Source organism: Thermobia domestica, chromosome 9 (genome assembly GCF_964235325.1).
Source record: "Thermobia domestica chromosome 9, izTheDome1.hap1.1, whole genome shotgun sequence".
In the NCBI taxonomy this organism is placed as follows: Eukaryota; Metazoa; Arthropoda; class Insecta; order Zygentoma; family Lepismatidae; genus Thermobia; species Thermobia domestica.
In genome coordinates, this window is record NC_137462.1 from 6137949 (window position 1) to 6155300 (window position 17352).

Genomic DNA, 17352 nt, shown 5'->3' on the forward strand with positions numbered 1-17352 from the left:
AAAAGCTTATCTTTTAAATATATCAATTGTCAATGGCTCGATGAAAACATCTTCAGGAAATTATTTATCAGATAAGTTAAAAGAATGATTAAACATACAAATACTACCCACGAATTTTTCTTCCCAATATCTTTACAATAGTTTTCCTGTTTTGTGTAAGTTTCACAGTAACTCACATATTCATCAAATGATTCTAGTTCCAAAAATTAAGATTTCAGCAAAATGAACACCCTTACACAGTTTACTGACATTTTTATTACTAATGAGGTCCTTATAACCCCAAACATGTCTCTCCCTTCCCCCCTTTCTACAAGACTAAATAATAAAATCAGTAATATGAGGCCAGCACTACAAGAATAGGTCTGCTAACTGGTATAAGATTACCATCCTTTCCGGAAAAAAATCTTAATACAAATAATAAAAATCTAAAAATAGTACAAAAAGTACGAAATGCTACAAGAAAATCATTCAAAATAAAAACACGTATTATCTCATCTTTATATGAAAATAATACTTTTAATCTTTCCCTTTAAAACTGATTTAAGTTACGTAAAAGATGTAATAATACCAAACAACACTTGTTTGATAACAATGACCTATAATAAAACAGGAGACATTTAATACTGCAATCAACAACGAAAGAAATTTATCATTTCTCTCGAGAATTCACATGACCACACAGTGATTTATTATCTCCATTATCACTAACAACTAAAATATGAAGTTATCACATAAAAGTCAATTTTGCATATTTTGTGTGTAAGTAGTTCGAAAACAATAACATAATCTGGTTCAACTGCAATATACATTCTATCTCTAATCTTCAACTGCCGACTAGATTGTATTCAAAAACGTCGCGATTAGAACACGTAGAAGAAAGAACTAATGGTTCTTACAGGCATTCGTACGGTTTCTTGAGACTAGTAAAATTCCCCCTTGTTTGTTCTTGCAAAAAGGACAGGACAGAAACACCTTAAACTAACATATAGCAATATTGCTTTTGCTTTAATTCAATTCAACTTGCGACACGTGTTTATATAATATTATATTGTTGAGGTGGTGCTAAGTTACAATCCTGGTTCAAGGGTTGTGTGAATGTTTTTGAAGAAGTGATAAAATGATATAGTGGTTAACTTCCCTAAACTATTCGCAGCTAACCTATATATCTAGAGCAGGAATGCAAAATAACCACTCGCCCGGTGCGAGTGGTTCATCGGTACGGGCGAGTATTTAATATCACATTGAAGGTAAGTAAATGGTTTCTATTGTGGGATGTGGGGTTAATAGCTTTATTCTTGGGCGAGTAAAATTTTCTTGCTTATTTGCATCCCTGATCTAGAGGCTTTCCTGAAGACGCATCATGTCGTAGTGTCAGGAAGCCATATTACACGGTATATTTTTGCTAACGTAAACTAATTTACCGTCGCTGCGCCTCGAAAAACCGCTGTGTTAAAAACTTAATTTTTCAGGAGAAGCAAAATACATTCCAAATTTAAAATTGTGCCAAATATTCACGGGAAAACATGAAAAATAAAATAAAATTGGTTCTGCGTATATTATGCACTGGAGATTGTTGTAGCTTGCTTCAACAATATTATATTACTGTGTTTACGTAGCACACGTCGGTTTATCTTTGCACCTTTATAAGCACATAGAGGATCAATACGTACGCGATGAGAACTTGAAGAGTTTAATTTCAATCTATTATCTTTTTTATTGTTGTGGAGAAACAATTGAATATTCACGTATAACATTATAAGGGATACTGTCTGACAGCTTTCAGGTTTATTTGCACAGCATAACATTTTCGACAAAAATGTCACACAGCGGTTCTTCGAGGTGCAGCGACGTTATCCCGTTTGTTTTTGGTGTGACTATCCCCGATTCAGTTTCTAAATGGGGGCACAATTCCCGGTGCTGCCCTACCACAGTGATGCACTGACCATATCATTCCACTAACAGCTTGTAAGGCAGACTATTTACTTGATTAGCGCTACAGTTTTAAAAGCTAATTATTGCATTATAATCAAGAGCAAACTCAAAGTATTCATTGCTCTTTTCTATCCTAAACAAGGGAAACGTCCAATTTTCGCCGACAACTGTCAAGACATATGTACGAAAATATATTAGTCAGGGCAGGATTATGGAAATTACTTACATAAGAAATAAAAAAAAAATATATCCATTTAACGAACATGGTTCCTTAATACTTAGTTACTCTACATCTACAGTGACGTACACAGAATTTTAAGGGGCTCAAGCAGAGTAATATGGTTTCAGTATAACATGTTAACAGTATAACATATTGTTACTTTAATACGGTAATTTTTATTTTACCATAATATCTTGTTGAAAGGAGATGGGAAAACCCGTAACCGCTCCACTGCGAACACAACCTGCTTACCTGAGTCTTGAAGATGTTACTAGTTATCAACGAAAATTCAACGTTTATTACGTTTACTAGAACCAAACTGCAAGTACACAAGAACACGATAAATGTCTTTCGAGTTTATCAAGTATTGTAACTGGAAACTAACACAAGGCACAACATGAGTTTAAAAAAAATCTTCGAAATTTCTAGTTGTTGTATTAATCTGCATCCACGGATAATTCAAAAGTACTGAGTAAAGAAAAAATGCTCGATACTGATACGAGGACACTAAGAATTTAAGGTGTGTAACCTTGTACACAAAACTTCCATTCTGATCGAGTTCACATCTACATTATTACACAAGTTCGAGAACCAATGTTTACAGTCGCACGTACGATCTAAAGCCCTGCATCATGGCTGCGTAACAGTTTGCATCAATCCTCAAAATAGAGCTTGGGTGAATGGGTCCACACAAGAAACTACGTTCAGTTCTTGCTAAGCACTGGTTGAAACACACAAATCTTTCCAACAATACGATCCCTTTTTACAGATAGTATTTACACTACCGTTATTCCTTTTGGTACTTTACTTGATGTGTTAATATTAGTAGTTAATAAACTGAAACTACACTAGCATATATTTTCATAGGAATTTCAGCTTTTTCCATTCCAATGATGGACTCCCATGAGGGGGGGGGGATGGGGTCTGTGTGAAGTTCCTAATTCGAACCCTTGTTAAGCTTGCGTCATGCACATATATTTTTCCACAATTTGTTCATTACTCGTTTGAGTTATAATCTTATAGCTGGATGGTCGGTCAAAACCACGAAACGGTAACTTTACGGTCACAATTAATACACCCGCTCCTGGCTTTGCGGTTATATTCTAAAATCCTGTCCTGGGAGAATTCATGCATCTATTTCACCACTATGAAGCAGCACAAAAAGCGTTAAGAAGATTGGATTTGGCGTTAACGAGGCTACGTAAGACGGACACAGCTTAACGTAAATTCGAACAACATGAACTTCCACCGGAAATCGAACCCGGGTCTCTCGCACCAAAGATGCGTGCAGTCATGTCCTAAATGATTGTCGCATATCTATAACTGTCTTGTTGTGGGAATGTAATTTGAGGGTATTTTTAATACTGTTACTATGTGTATAATCGGGAAATGTATATTTGTGGTAAATTACATAGGAAAATTATAAATACGAAAATAAGAGTGAGTAAAACAAAATATCGCTAAATGGACAAGAAATGATTTTTTTGGGTTATATATTGTTCTTATTTACTGCTCTTTTGACATGAAATTTACCACATACATGTCTTTGCCGATTATACACATACCAACATAAATAACGGTCAAAATCGTTATCAAATTATATTCCTACAACATATTTAAAGACATGCGACAATCATTTTGGACATGAGTGTACGTAAACCTTATAGCCATAAAATATAAGATGAGTAAGGAACAATGAAGCAGACAGGAGCAATGCTACACTTAAGAGGGGTAGAATTTAATAGATATTTTTCTAGGTATTCTAAATTTTATAGATGAGAAGATTATTATCAGGAAATTTGAACTATCGACAATGCAGTATTTTTTATAAAGATTTTTTACGTAGGGAAAGCAAAATATTGATCGAATATAGTTTCAATTATTTATTGTGTGTTTAAAGGATACCCAAAGAAAAGCTGAATTATTACAACATATCTCTTGTGGTTTACATATATATTGAATGACAAGAAGAATTATACTCGACGAATTTTCGTTTGCTGTCGCAACTCCACTGACTTATTGACAAATGTACATTACTAATATTTAATTTCGTAGAAGCACAGGTAATTTTAATAGGAGAGGTGTTCTTACAAACTTCACGAAATTTAAACGTTGACTTCTAATTAATCATTTTGGACACACAATGTCTGAGTATTTGCAATGCTGTACCTTATTTAAAAGAATATATTATAGAACGTTATTTCGAATTATATAACATTTGTTTATATTATTTCTGCTCATTGATAGAAGTGAATTTAACGTCCCTTTCTGCAGAGAGGCTATATGAGAAGTGGGCGTATACCTTAATGTGGAATCCGAACCATATCGCCTGTTTATTTCAAGTGACATAACTTAAAAATCACCCTTATTGACTTATGGGCAGAAAATTAAAGCTAATCTTGATGTCTATCTCTGGTGAAAAAAAAAAAAAAAGACTTGCTTCCAAAACTGGCCGTTAGGGAGCACTTGTGTTATTCTTGTGCGAAATCTTTTTCAATGCGTTTCTAAACTTTCAAACGCTTCTTCTGAAATTTTCAGTTATGTCACTCTTGAAATAAACTGGCGATATGAACTTCCACCGGGAATCGAATCGAACCCAGGTCTTTTTAAAGTGATGGGTGGCCCTGATCTTTTTAACAAGACTAAATGTGTAACGCAATTAGCACAGTTTTTTTTTTTACATGAAAAATACGAGAAAACTTTACAGAAATTGTACTGAAAAGTACTACTTTCTCAGAAATAAAGTTCTATGAAATCCTCCTTAAATTTTCACTCCCAATAAGTGAATATCGTAGTAATTCTATCAGAGAAACGTACGAACCGATTAGTATAACCACGAACTGAAGAAGTTTTAAATGCGATTTTGTAATGATTTCTAATGATTCAATGAAAAGTCAGAAAGAAAAAAATTAAAAAAACAAGATTCTACATAAAAAAAACTGACACTCAAGGCTGATATGAGTACATAATAATAATAATTATTATTATTATCTGAAATTGTTGAAGCGATTGCCAACGTGCTCACTCCGAGAAGCGGCATTAAATTTCGGTTTAACCAAACCAGTGAGGAAATCGGAATAGACCTGAAATTCAGGAAGCATACTTGAGGTCAAAGACGCCATAAACAATGGCATTGCGACCAGACGAGCTAATCATGCATCATTTCATCCAACATGCGCTAACTGGATGGGCTAAAATGTCAGTATTTTAACTGGTAAGGACAGAAAAAAAAAAATCATGTTTCAAATTAAACTGTTACTGAATATAAACATAAGAACCACTAAACATGTTGAGTGGAACATAACTTTCTTCAGCTGTCGCTTTTCAAATCACTTCGGGAAACCTCAAGCTTTGGTATCACGCAAATGTTCTTATTACAAGAACATGCCACAATATTATGTAAGAGAAAAAAATGCATGAAGGAAAGAAAGTACGTGCATTCGACCGCTGAGCACTTCAATATGTGAAGAAACAGAGGATGTGTGTAGATATTGTGGAACGTGAGAAGAGACGAAATGTGGCACCACTGGAGACACGCATCGTTAATTTCACGCACGAGCAACAGCTGATGGAATCGAACGTTCATTTTTCGCAGACCATGGCAAGAACATTATCACTCAAAAGTAATTTCGCCTTCCATTGCATTATTAAAACTGTATGACAATCAGCTTTCATCACATCAAACACACAAATGGCAAAGAGGGACTATTTTTGGCATATTCAAGTTAACTTATAGTATCTCTATACAATGTTTCTTTTTCCGAGATTCCACTGGGTTCATTTATTTACGAATCTCACGCACTTTTGTCTTACATACAAAATTATATTTTCTCTATTATGACAAAGGTTAGAAAAATAAAATACTAAGGTAAAATCATATGAACACTTACGGGACTATTTTCTGTCATAGTAAAATCATTATCAAAACTATTCTGTTCCTAAATATTTACATTATAATTAGGTTATCAAAATTTCTCTTATTGTTGGTACCCAACGGTTGTACTACCAAGCATCTTTTTTCCTTAGGTTTCTTTGTTATTTCTGTAGCTCTAAATAATTTTAAACAAGGTTGGCAAAAACCATGGTTTTTATTGAAAAAAAACCAAACCACCAGGGTTTTTTGGTTTAAACCTTTTTTGGGGGGTTTAAACCAGTTTTTTTGGGGGGTTTAAATAATTTACTCTATGTATTTATATTAAATATGAACAGAAATTAGTTTGTTTCCCCTTGGTGTTATTATGCAACAACAGAGTTATGCTGAAAGGGGTCACATAAGCTTAAAGCGGAATCCAAACCGCTTCTCGGCTTACATCCAAGAGAAATTGTCCATTTGGACACAAAACCGGGACTAATTAGTCACAAATGCGATTGCCGACTCACTCACGAAGGACTTCTGATAAAAATACGTTGTACTGATCTTTACATAGGCCTACTTGTTAATATAATTGTCAAGAGTTATTTCAGAAGGACAAAAACTTAAACAGTTACACAAGTAAAAACATTATACAGAATTATATTTAAATCGGGAAACTCCCGCCTTATCCATTGGGAAAATCCTGTTATTTCTTTAAATGTATTTGCATGTAAAATTTTAAGGTCAATGTATCAATCACTACGCTAAAACTGACGTATTAAATTACACATTTGGTATGTAGATATCATTCAATAAAATTAAAACCAAGTCAAATCCAAGCTGATGTTGGAAGCTACGTAGGCAGTTGATAAATTTGGCAATTTCTATCAATATATTTAAGCAACCTTGGCACTTCATAAAACAACAGGCATTCACTAAAGTAGAAATATATATAGTTTGGTTTTATTTCGTATGTTTAGGCTTAACATCCTTATGAAATACCAAGGTTATCACGGAGAAGACTTTCGCTTAGAGGGACACTCCGAATCGCTACTTTGTTTACACTTGAAAGATGGGTTGTGGTTCGACCGAGAATTAAAACACGGGACCCCTTGATTAAAAGGTGAAAAGTAGATAAATGTACTGCTGATGGTTTCGGTCCGAACGCAGCCCCGCCCGCTAAGTTTTTTTAAATACTTGGCCCAAGCCCGGTCCTATAAATTTTAAAAGTTTTTGGCCCGACCCCGGCCCGATCAATTTTTAAAAAAATTAGCTCGAGCCCCAATCTTTCTCAAAATTTAGTACTGAACTAGACCTAATCCTCAGAAACATTTTCTAAACTCTGGTTCACAACCTGACGCTTGCCTCCCGAATGGTACCATTGCCTCCTAGAACTTTGCCTGTCATCGAGAGAACAAAAAATCAATTTCCTGTGAAAAAAAAAATCTATTGTAAGCACATGAATTAACAAAGCAATTTACATTAACCATTAAATTGATAAAAAATTAATACCTCCTCCACTCTCTCCAACAAACAATCTCTACTTAATTACCGAATCGAAAATCGTGTCACATTGCAGTTTTCTACACAAATCATGCTATAGTGCTGTGATCATGCTCAGATTACAGTCCAAGTTGCCTGAGGCTCTGGCTCCGTCTCCCTTTTCTTATCTATTACAGAATATTTAATTTATTGTACCAGAAATTTCTGATGTGGTTGTTTTTACACTGCAGATAATATTCCTTTTTTCTTTTCGAATGATCCTATCGTCTAGATGTGTATTAAAGAACGAGGCAGTGCTGGATTCCTGTTCGACAATTTGAAACGAAAATAAGCAATAGTAACAGCAGCATCTTCAAATTCTGTACGCACAAATACATTTGAAATTCATTACTTTGTAGGAGTGGGGAAGTATAGCCTACGACGTAAAAGTATTAGACTGCCTGTGATCGTGACTTATAACAGACAAATTCTACTTCTGTGACAGAAAACAATAAGCACTGTCTTCCTCTCTTAAAGAGCTGTTCTTTCCTGGTCTCTAAGTTCCTCTTGAAAGCAAAGAGTTGTCTCTTCACCTGTCTGTTAAGTTCGCTAAAACAGACCAAATTATTACAAAGCACATTCCGGAGACTGGCTGCAGAAGTCACAGTTACTATGATAAAACTAGACTTTTCTTTCTAAACATACAGTGCTTGTCATATTACTTTACTTTTCAATGTCATGCTTCATGGCACAAAATTTTTAAGGACTTGTACTTTTTAAACGAAAAAAAAAATTAATTAAGAGACTTTTTCTCCACCATTACGAAAAGCAAAGGTAAGAATAGCAACATTTCTCAGAATATTTTTACACAAGCATTGCAATTGTTACCAAATAATCGAAACACAAAGAGAGAAACTGTGGGGGACCAGGGTTCTATTCCCAGTGGAAGCTGTGTTACGCTTTATATAAGCACGATGCTGAAAGGGACGCCTAATCCCAACTCAACCCTTGACCAGGTGGCTCAGTGGTAGAGCGTTCACCTTTGGTGCATGGGGTCCTTGGTTCGATCCCAGTTCGCGCCAAATAAACTTTGCGGTAAACAAACACCGTGTGCGTGGGTTTTCTTGGTGTTCTCCCGTTTCCTCCCACTTTCTTCATTCCACCATTTCATCATTTTTTTTAAAAATCATCGTCGTCTCATTTAGCCTAACGGCATAACCGTAGGAAGTAAAAGATTTCATTTCATATTTAGGAGGGTCATGTGTCATTCCTGTTTTCAGTAACGTTACATACATTCCTTTTCAATTTAAACTGTTGTATAACCAACTTTTCTACAGCACACACATACATACAATTATCAACAGTCAATTTCAGTTTTTTACAATGATTAGATTTCTTTTTATTTTATCTCGTAATTATAAGGCACAACGAAAACATCTTAATTTCACGTCCTGACGTTCTCTTCATAACGTACGAGTGAGACGAACCGAAACTACCGGCTGTGGATCAATTCACAGTCGAGATTTTGAGGGGAAAAAAATGAAAGTGAATACGTTATGTAACATCCTTATAGTTTCAAATCTCTAATGGGAATTAATCTTTCCTGCATCTTCATAGTTTTACTTGCATTCTTGGCCAACTATTTTAGGAATGAATATTTTCACTTTGCATTCTGTTCTTCCTGATGGGAATACCATCATAGAAGTGTACAGAATTTATTACAGGGCTCAAAGTGGTCTGGTCTCTTGTAAATAGTTGAAAAGTGACAAAAGCTCACGAAAAAGTGACCGAATCTCATGATGCCCCGTTTTTCCTTTGTCAATTTCTCCATCACCTCTCTCTGTTTGCTGTTTTGTTTCATCTTTTCTTCTTTACTCCTTCTTTTTGAGCTTCCTTCTTTCTTAGGTTTTCTAAGTATGCTTTGTAGTTACGGTAAGCAGACTTAGCAGATGTAAGAAGCTTCTGAGTAAGTGGAACCAGTTCTGGCCTATTTCTGAATTTTTTCATTCCAGACATTAGATTTAACTTAGCACTGAGAGTTCTCAAAGCTATGAAAAATTCAAATTCATCACCTACTCTTAAGTAGAACGTACAAGAAGCATAACACAAGACAAACATGAACCACCAAACATAACGTTAACTATTACGTGAGAAAACTAAAGGACTATTATGATAGAAGAAAGAATAGACACAAGGGTTCTCAACCCCACCTTGAGATCTTAAGTATCCACCTACCATCCACTGTGTTTTAGAAAGAATAAAAGCTGAAGTGAGAATCAAGCTGACTGTTTCACATGTGGCAGCAATTACTGAAGCTTCCAGAAGAGGAATGAGTAACAAGTTTCTGCCTTTTCCATTTATTTTTATATTTTGCTTAGAAAACTGTCAATGCAAAACACAAATCACACGAAAAAGTCATTTTACCTTCCAATAAAGTAACTTTTAGTGACCAACTTAAAAAAAAAAAAAAAAAAAAACTTTTAGTTAAAAAAAAGTGACTCGCTATGAGCTCTATTATTACCACTAATCATCACAATTTCAATTCCCGTCTCTAAATGTACTGCTGTTCTATGCTGTACCTAATTTTTCTCCAGTTTGTAAATCTACTTTAGTTTCACACAGGAAGTTTCGAATAACAATTACTCGGACTGACACCAGAATCCTCCAACGAGGATGATAAACAGAAAACTCAAATTATTATTTTAAAGACTGGCTAACAACTATTTTGCTGTTCTTTCACCCTCTACACACTCTGCTGGAGACCGGATGTTAGGCAAATTGCCTATTAAAGATATGATACAAAAAAAAAAAAAAAAAAAAAAAAAAGACGTTTTAAAGTATATGGGGTTCAGTTTCAATTCAAGCCAGTTTTATTTTGCTTATTTCGCCCCTTCATGCCTAAATAATTGCTTTAGTGCTTAATGTTGCATATTCTATGCATTTTCTTCAAAATAAAACTTTATTGGGAAAAATACATAATTTAGTGTTTCAAGAAAGGATTCTGTCCCTTTCGAGAAATACTGTACAAGTGCTGTTCTTAGTAATAAGGTGCCGTAAAACTTTGAACTGCTGTGTGTACTGATAGTGTATAAAATTTGGACTGTTATGTGTAATTATAAATTACTGTATAGAATGTATTTACCAAATATACATGGAATATGTCAAGCTTCGTTTTTCTATATACAGAAAAAGAGGATATTATCAACAGATATGTTTTGATATTCTTTAAACATTATCTATGACCTGAGTCTAGTTTTTTAATTGTATTGAGTGATTATCTCCATTATTTCCAGTTATTTTAGTGCTTATTTTTAAATTTTAAATGCCTATTTGAGTACCTATTTTCCAGGTTTTTAATGCCTAAACATCCGGTCTCTACATTCTGCAAACGTAGGGTCAATCTAGTACCACCACCTACTGCATTTTTCAAGTCCACCTGTATATTATGAGAAAGACCTGGTTGAAATAACTGATAATTTTAACTAGAATACTATCTATACTAAGATGCCTCAATTCTTTACGCACGAATACAATATTGCTAATTTTTAAAAATGAAAAAAAAAAATCGAAATTTGAATTGACTACAAGACAATATAAGCACAGCGAATTTCAATTATCTTTAGTATCTTACTGAGTTGGACACTTCTCCCGACAGACATAAGGGTCCTTACAAGTACGTGACTGTAAAGTTGGGGCCAGTGCCGTAGTCTCATAATACATCTCTCCGGAAGGCGAGATAGTGTGTTGAGGAACGACCTATATTGTGTTACCTTGCATGATTTGCGCACGCGCCAACTACTCCGGACTTCAATCGCGGTCACGGTTCGAAGCTATTGCTTAAGCATGCACAATTCCAAATAACAACAGTTACGTGACTGAGATGGCTCTAAGTCTTCACAAAGTGAACGATCTTACTCATATCAAATTTGTGCCAGACCAAGCCATAAGAAATTCTCTAACATCAAATAGCTCAGCAGGCGTGAAATGTTTGAGCTTATGTCCGAATAGCAGTTATAGTGCTGCCAAAATATCTTGAGCCATGGCAAAAATACGAACTAAAGCTCACACTCTCGACACACCCACGTTTTGAGCCAATAAAGGTTCAGCTATTGCTAAGCGAGAGAGCGGATGACAGAAGTGAGTAGAATTCCCTCAACCGATAGCAGCGCTTGAAAGACGAGGTGTCAAGTCAATTTGGTATATCTATAGTGTGTACTGCAAGCGAAGGCAGACACAGTAAAACAGAGGTGTGAAATACATAGGAGTATGGCATAATCAGTTAAACGCATCACACTCAATTTCATTCAATCCCTTTCGGGAAGATTTGTGTGTACACTCAAGCCTAGATAAGTGGAATCGGAAAGGACCGGCAAGTTCATTTCACTCCTGGAAGTATCTCACTTAAAAATCTAGTTTCTTGCTTAGCAAGTGGAAAAGGATGGAAACGGTCGAGATTTCTCTTACAGAGGTAACGCTGAAGAACAGTACTCCCAATAATAGAGGTTTCTCAGTTATCCAGACCCCACTTACCCAGGCTTCGCTTTTTTATATATATAATTTTCACATAAATATTTCTTCTTTTCTTTTCTTTTAATGTGCCATAAACAGCTGAACTGTCTCCGAATTATCCTAACCATTATGCTAACCATCGAAAGCTTGGTATAAAATAAAAGTACTTGCTGGCTTTAGGGATGAAGCACAAGTGAATCAAGACTCAAGAACTTATACAGATTATGTATGTGAATTCCCCATTATTATTTATTTATTTACTAATAAAATTACAGACACAGTAGGTGGACACCATTTAATATGGAACAATAACTTACAAAAGAAATCTCCATGATGATTCAATGGTTAGTATCATTGCCTTCAGCACGAACTCGTGGTTCTGAAGTGAGAATGCATGTGTGTGGATTCCACATCAAATTGTAGGTCCACGCGTGCTCCTTAATGGCAAAGTGGCTAACGCGTTTTCTGTGTGTGTTGTGCCGAGTTCGATGCCTGCTAATATTTGTCCGATATAAATCCAAGTTTGGATTTTTCTGGAAATAGCAGGTCTCGTCTCATAGTCTTTGTGCTTATTTAAACTCATACTCAGTCAATTATAGGTCCCGGTCTGAAGCAGTCTCCGTGAGTAATTGCAGTACAGTTTAACGACGCTTTCAGCAGTGAAGCTATGAGATTGAACTACAGCTTAACGTAGCATGCGAACCATATGAACACCCACCAGTCTCTCTGGTGAAGGGACTTTTCAAGTACAATCATCCAATTTGTTTCAGAACAGAAAATGAAAAGCAAGTCTTAATGAAAATAGTCAATATTTTGGTATTACAATAAAACGTTACTTTCATTGTGAAACAGACAACCTGACAAAAATACATCAGAACGGCTGGCAGCGAGATTCGAACTAATTCTCGTGAGCAAGGCGGTCTTTAACAGTTTTCTTGTGCCACTACTACTGCTGCTGCTGCTGCTGCTCTCTCTCTCTCTCTCTCTTGATTGATTGATTGACTGATATAGAGTCATTATAGAGAACATTGATATAGAATGATTGGGTATTTCGAGTCATTTCTTGGCTATAGAACTTACATGATTGCTGTAAAAGTCGAGAGCAATGAAAGAATTACGCAAAATGTCCCGTTAGAGCAATTAACGTAAATTTCCAGTGAATTTCTTCAACTCGGAACACCGTAAATCATTTTTTTTTTTTCCTTTTTGACATATGACAAAGTAAAAGCATAACAAAGCGTGTTTCCACCTCCACAAATATGAAAGAGAGGAAAAGGAAATCTGTTTATGCATCCTCTAAGAGAGTGCATGATGCCTCAAGATATGTTAAGTGCTACTACTACCTCTTTACAAATCTGATTTCTCTTCCTCAACGTTTTTTTTTCTTTCTTTCCTTTTTACATTTAAATGTTAAAGCTATAACTTGTAGAGTAGATTGAGCTCGTGTAGACCACATCGTGATCACCACGCCCCGTACAAAAGACTCCGCCTTCGCCTCAGGCTCACACCCCGTCATTCAAACTCTGGAGAGAGAGGTGATCTTATAGGAATAAAAAGATCGAAGGCAATTGAACTTTTTAACACAAAAGAAGGTTACAACCTTCGATAAATTTGTTAACAGTTATGATTTGTGTAGTCTTTTTTTTTTCTTAATAATTAAAAATGTTATTATGCAAATTTATTTTTTCAAGTTTATGTTCAGATTAATTTATATTAAAATAGGAAGCTGAACTATTTGTATAATATACGGAAGTAACAGTTTACTTAAACACTAAGTACCTCTATAGAGTAACCGAAAAAACAACAGTGCTATTGTGCGGGGGGAATCAAGAATGAAAGGTAACGGTACATTTCAATCTAAAGAATGTGTAAATCGTGGAAGCTATGATATCTTTAGTTTTAAGGTAGATTTGTCGCAATGCTTAATGACAAAAATATTTTAGTAAAAATGTAGAATTAGAATGCGGTAGGAAATTGGTGAACGCAGAGGGCATTCACGATCATAACACAAACTCTCAAGGCACAGGATCAAACAAGAACACCTCTCGCACTAGAGATTAGTGCTCTACGCCCAGTGGAGTATTTAGGGGGGATGGTTATCGAGCTCAAGCCTCCCGAAATCCACATACAACAATCATCATCCTTACCATTTGTAAGGAAAACTATAAGTGCTTATTCGCGTGTTGTGCATATTCCCCGAAACAAAATCCTAAATACGCCACTGTCTACGTCTAAGAAAAGCTTTTTTTTTAAAAAAAATACGCAAAAATAATATTAACGTAACTTTTGGAGCGAAAGTGTAATCTGGAGTTTCGAACATTTTCTAGTAGATGGCAGATGCTGTAAATCTGGGACTGTCCCGGCTAGAGTGAGACGACTTGGAGCCCAACATATGAATCATCCTCGGAACCAGGGTTGGATTAACCCATCTGGAGGTTCGGAGCTAGAAAATATATATATAAATATATATATATATATATATATATATATATATATATAATATATATATATATATATATATATATATGTGGCTCCTGCTGACTTCACCTAATATATTTCTGTGAACGAACAATAGGAAAGTTAAGGGAATGTGTTTAATATTTTTGGTCATATTTTATTTTGTGATAATGATTGTATCTTCATGATTCTTTTTAGATAGCCAGTTAAGATTTTGATCAGCGTCGATGCCCCCCTATCCACCTGGAGGTCCGAGGCTATAGCCCCCTAAACCTCTCCCTTAAGAGTCTTCATCCCGGCAGAATTAAAATACCGCTCATTTTACAGTAATTATTCGATATCTTCAAATAGATAAATGAAATGTGGATCAAGAGCGCCCTAGACAATATTATTTTGCGTGAGGTACCGTTATCACAAGTCACCTAGTGGCTTTCCGTTTTCAGCTGTTTAGAAACGCGAAAATACATGCCGATTTTCAAAATGTCTGGAAATCGAAAGCAGATAAGTGAGTCGTGATAAGGTTTCTCATGTAAAATAATATTGTCTAGGGTGCTCTTGTTCCACATTTCGATTATCTTTTATCTATTTGAAGATATCGAATAATTACTGTAAAATTAGCGGTATTTTAATTTCGACGGGATGAAGACTTAATCCGGCCCTGCTCGGAACGTTATCTACTAACGGAAAGAACGTTCTTTTCTTTTTTTATTTTAATACATCATGGAGTTCATTCATTTCTGAAGTGCTAACGTGAGTGAATTCATAAAACTATAAATGTTCTATGCCTCTTCATTTCCAACGAACAGCCATGACTCATTAGTCTGGTAATCGCCAATTAGCAATCGGCAATGAGATCTTGTCATTGCCGGTAATAGAAATTCAATTTCCAACATTCATCAGTCCAGGGCGATGATTATTGGTTATCATGGTTCATTTCCGGTAATTACAACATTTCCGACTCGAACAGTGACATATATAAAATACGGTTGTCTAAAAAGTACTGAGCCTTCGGAGGACAAAATTGAGAAGACTGTTACTTATTACCATTTGGTTCGATGGCCTTTTGCACTTATTCCGACAAGCCAACACTCATCACTAAACTTCCGTGGTTTCTGAACAAAAAATTGGCACATGGTTTTCACAGGCCTCTCTTTAAACTAACACCATTCAGGGAGTGCAGTAACGACCGAAACAAAAACACTGATGGTGCCAGGTCCGGGCTTTACGATGAATGCATCAAAATTTCCCAGTCAACTTAATTTCTGACGGTTCGTTAAAGATGTACGCTATCTGGCGTTGTCAGCGTGGTACATGACACTTTTCTGCTGACCACTATCAGCCATTTCTTTTCACTTGCCAGGTGCATTCATGTTAATTGTCGACAGTATAGCTGCGAATCTATCATTCTCAAAATAATAATAATTTACGTTACCACTACATCACTTATCACCCGTGATCAACCGCTTCAGAATGGCTCAAGTTCGTTCCTTTCAGTAGAAAATTGCAAATGGAAATTCGATCAAGTAAGTGTTTTCAGTCTGATAATGCAGCACTAAAGGTCAACATTTTTTCAGTCAGTTTTCTCCCAATGTTTAACACTGTTTAGTAATGTATGTTTACATAATCGGCGATGTTATGTCATGACTGTTTACATGTATTTTGTCAAAATTCATTCACTTGTTATGAGCCCACTGCGTGGAGTATCTCGGGCATCGAAATTTTCAGGACGAAAGCAAGTGAACCATTTTTGGCTGTTGCTTTTTATAACAGATTTTGCTCAAACATACATTCCTTCACAGGCCTTAGGCGCAGTTTCGCTGAAAATTCACTACCTTACGTTTCATTAGAAGAATCCAAACACTTTTTGCACACCTACCGCTGTCAAATAACGTTAGGTCTTACCCGCTGCGAGTCATATCGAGATTTGGAACACTAACACCATCCGGTACCCGAAATGCTCAATGAGTATACATCAATTACCATATCACGCATGTGGGTGGCGACGTTCAAATTTATAGGCTCTCACCCCAGGATCCGAACACGAGACACCGTGCACACCAAATGCTGCAAGCATGAATATTACTACTGACGGAATTTTGATCTAATAATCAATACTATATGCATCAATGATCTATATCTTTATATCTATTTTTTTTTTCAGAATATCGTCCATTGACATAAATATTGTCTTTTGACGTGTAGCAAATCGCTAATGTTTACAAATCGCTTTAAAAAAAAAGCTTAGGTAACTCCAATGACAAGTTAAAACTGACATTTTCTTTACAAAAATAAGTTATTATTAAATTATCTTCTTTAAAAGACCGTGAGGGGGAAAACAAACGCATGAATTCTAACGTGGCCAGAGGATAATATCTTTGGAAAGTGACTAAGATTAGGGGGGAAAAACTCACTACATTCACGAACTGACGTCATCTCACATCCAGTTCCTGTATAAGTGGGTGTAGTACAAAGTCACACTTTAACACACGAAACAATAAACCTTCTCGCGAAAAGTTACGTTGCATTACGCGCTCCGAAGATTCTGTGGAACTAAAGGAATGAACACTAAACTGATTATGGTAGTTGCCTTTCTATAACTTCACATTTAAAAAGAGAAAAAACATGCATCACAACAAATTATCAGCTTTTAAAGCTCGTAAATTATATGTACTACTAAAATTAGGAAGTGTAACACAATACGGAAGTATTGAGATTTAGAACATTCACGAATGTCCCCATGCACATGAACGCACTGCGGCATAATTAAAACTAAAGCTGCACTTAAAGATGCTCCACGTGAACTCTTGTTTTTAACTTCCAACACTACGACTACCGACTAACAATATTGATTGTGAAATAACTCTCTGCAAATCTGAAAAACCATGCACTTACATATCGT

General features: G+C 35.6%; 1 protein-coding gene across 3 annotated transcripts in view; it reads right to left on the bottom strand.

The window, feature by feature from the left end:
* The window catches only part of LOC145694361 (uncharacterized), a 162898-nt gene that overhangs the window by 34933 nt on the left and 110613 nt on the right, over window positions 1-17352 (bottom strand). The window lies entirely within an intron of this gene.